Below are 3,543 nucleotides of genomic sequence, written 5' to 3'. Positions count from 1 at the left end.
TATGGCACAGCTGAGCATGGGCTCCTGGGTTGCCACATGGTGCTGGTGCCCAGCTGGTTCTCCTGGCTGTGCTCCTCTTGCCCCCTTCCCCAGCACCCTCTGCACAGGTGTCTCCATCAAAGGCTGATGCTCTTCCTCCCCTCCTCTTCACCAGGGCAAAGCAGGCATCAACCAAAGCACCGGGCATGTGTTGTGACTGGGTGCCAGGGCGAGTGGATTTGCTCCAGGGGCACCCGGCTAGTGTCGAAGCCTGTGGGGTGGCCACAGGCTTGTGCAGATCCACACACGCCTGCCCACACTCAGCATCCCCAAGAACGGGTAACTGTGGGCGTGATGGGTGGCAGTGACTGCTGTGGGGCACGATGGCACGTCCGTGGCCTGGGAAGGGGGTGCGCAGCGGGGCCAGGGCCCTCTGCCTGCTCAGGGCAGGTGTCACCATGCCACGAGGACACTGGCTGTGGGACATGCCGTGGGGTCAGAGGTGCTCGGGAAGCCCACAGCGGTGCCCAGTGCCAGCCTGAGGCCCCTGTGCTCACTGGCAAGGGCTGCCATGGTGCTGGCTGTATGGCACCGCAGTGTGGTGAGCTGCAGGGTGCTGTGCCAGGTTGCACTATGCCCGGTTCATGGTGCCAGGTTGTGTTGTGTGCAGGGTCACCATCACCTCCGTGCCAGGGCTGCCGTGTGGCCCCAGATGTTGATTTGGGGGTGCAGGGGAAGGGGTGGGTGTGCCCCCCTCCTGGAGCGGGGCACGGGAGGGGGGTGGGATGGGGTTGTGGCCGGGCACAGCTGCGTGTGCAAGCAAGTGTTCCGTGCTGGGGAGACGCAGCCCAGGCCGGGGTCAGGCCCAGCGCGGGGTGGGGGTCTGGGTGCCCCTTGGCACCATCCCCGGCAGCCTCTGCCCCTGCGGCCCAGCAGAGCCCCGTGCTGGTCCCAGGGGTCCTTCGGGCATCCCAAGGGCCGCTGCAGGATGAGTCCCCGGGGGGGCACCCAACCGGCGGCACCTGCTCTCGCCAACCGGCCGGCACCGCGCCCAGCTGTCTGCCCGTCTGTCTGTCCACCCGCCCAGCCCTCTGGGCACCCATCTGTCTGCGCAGCCTTCCCTGCACCTGTCTGCCCGTCCATCTGTCTGTCCCGCCACCCCTGCACCGCTCTGCCCAGCCTCCGTCTGTCCGTCCGTCTGTCCGTCCCTCCCCGCGTCCGTCCGTCCGTCCGTCCCTCCGTTTCCCCAGCCACCCACCCGCCTGTCCGTCCATCCCGCCGTCCTTTGTCCATCCGTGTCCCCGCCAGGGGGCAGCCCGGCCCCGCGCTCCGCCGCACGACACGACTTTGCGCGGTCTCAGCTCCGCGGGGGCCGGGCCGCGTGTCCCGGAGCCCCCCCGGGCCCGGGGCGGGGGGGGGGGGGGGGGGGGCAGGACGGGCCCCTCCCGCCCACGTTACACCGGCCCCTGCAACCCCCCCCCGCCCACTCGCCCCGTGTATCCTCGCACCGCCCCCGCCCCCCCATACCCCCCCATCCTCACCGCCCCCCCCCCCTGCGGCGGCCAGCGGAACGGAAAGGGTTAACGGCACCCGGGTGGTGAGAACAAAAGGGCTCCCCGCCAGCCAATGGGCGCCGGGCTCCGCATCCCGACACCCTCTGGTTGGCTGCGGTGCAGCCAATGGCGTGCGAGCTCTGCCTGTCCGTCTGTTCCCACGTGGGGTAGGAGAGCTCTGAGCCCCCCCTGTTTCCCCCCCGCTGCTGGGGACGGGTCCGGAGCGCGGCCGGCAGCTTCCTCCTGCCCGCACCCCCCCTGTATGCACCCCCCTGTATGCACCCCCTGCTCGCACCCCCCCCGTATGCACCCCCTGTATGCACCCCCCGCCCGCACCCCCTGTATGCACCCCCTGCTCGCACCCCCCCCCGTATGCACCCCCCTCCCGCACCCCCCTGCCCGCACCCCCCTGCCTGCATCCCTGCTGCCTGCATCCTGCCTGCATCCCTCTTATCTGCAGCTTCCTGCATCCTGCCTGCATCCCTCCTGTAGCATCCTTCCCCCCCGCCCCCGCCGCAGCCTCCCCTCCTCCTCCCTGCCCCCACAGCAGCGCCCTCCTGCCCGCATCCTGCCCGCATCCTGCCCGCATCCTCCTTCCATCCTCCCGCAGGCTCTCGCGTCCTCCCGCCCCTCTCCTGCACCGCTCCTGCAGCCTCTTCCTCTTCCTCCCTCCTGCATCTTTCCCACCCTCCATCTCCCCCAGCCCTACAGCTGCCCTGCCTGAAGCCCCCCCCCGCCCCATCCCCACAGCTCCGGGTCCCTCCCTCCGTCCCTGCCCAGGTCCATCATGCCTGCCTGCACCCCCCACCCCTTCCTGCACCCCCCACCCCTTCCTGCACCCCCCATCCCTGCCTGCACCCCCCCATCCCTGCCTGTACCCCCCACCCCTTCCTGCACCCCCCAGCCCTTCCTGCACCCCCCAGCTCTGCATTCCTGCTCCCCCTGCGAGTCACAGCCCCTCGCCCACCCAGGCCGGGGTGCCCCCCTCACCCCGTTGCCCCCGCACTCTGCATGCACCGAGCTGGGGCGGCGTCTGCAGGTGCCCAGCATGTGGGCACAGGGTCCGGCCGGCGTTGGCCACATCAGGAGGGAAACTGAGGCAGAGCAGCGCCAGCAACGGTTCATATATTTATTCATAAGCCAAGTTATCAATAAAAAAGTTCCATACTAAAAGGCCTTTACATAGAGTTTGCTGTTCATAAAACCTTTGTGTTTTTAATCCTTTTTTCTCTTTTTTTTTTTTTTTTTTTTGTCTCATTTTGTGGTTTTTATTTAGTGTTTACACTGGAAAAGCCCCCGCCGCCGCGCGGCCTGTACACATTTACAGCGGCGGGCAGCGGCGGGCAGCGGCGGGACGGGCCAGCGTCCGCCGGCACCGCGGCCACCCCGCTATTGCACTGGGGCCGGGCAGCGGCGCTGAGCCCCCCCCCGGGGAAGGTGGGGGGGGGGGGGCCGGGAGAGCCGCCCCACCGGCCCCCTGCCCACCTCCGTGCCCGAGCCGTGCCCGGGGGCCGAGCCCCCCGCCCTGCCGCCGCGTCCCCCCTATATACAGAGCTCCCCCGCTGTCCTCGTCCCAGCCAGGCTGGGGGAAACAGTGCACTGAAACGGAAACGCGACCCCCCCCCACACCCCTTCCCGCCCCGTATTATTATTAATTTTTTTTTTGTTTGTTTGTGTTTTTTTTTTTGTTGTTGTTTTTGTTGGTTGGTTTGTTTTCCATAAAACTTCCCGGAAGAAATACAATATTTACACGCAAAATAAATAGAACAACACACCTGATTTCTGCTTTACCTGCTGGCAAACAGTCAGAGGTACTAGGGAAAGTATGGCTTGTAGGGCACCCCCCCGCGCCCCCCCCTGCGTTGACATCCCCCTGGCACCCCCTCCCCGGCCACCCCGGGCTTTGCATAACCGCCGGGAAGGAGCCCCGCAGCGGAGGGGGTGCGTGGCGGAGGGTGGGGGGCTGCCCGTCCCCGTCCCCTTCCCCGTGCCCAGGGTGGGCACAGGGGGG

This window comes from Tauraco erythrolophus, chromosome 20, assembly GCF_009769465.1.
Source record: "Tauraco erythrolophus isolate bTauEry1 chromosome 20, bTauEry1.pri, whole genome shotgun sequence".
NCBI lineage: Eukaryota > Metazoa > Chordata > Aves > Musophagiformes > Musophagidae > Tauraco > Tauraco erythrolophus.
The sequence above is the reverse complement of the archived record's forward strand: the minus strand, read 5'-3'. Positions refer to the sequence as shown.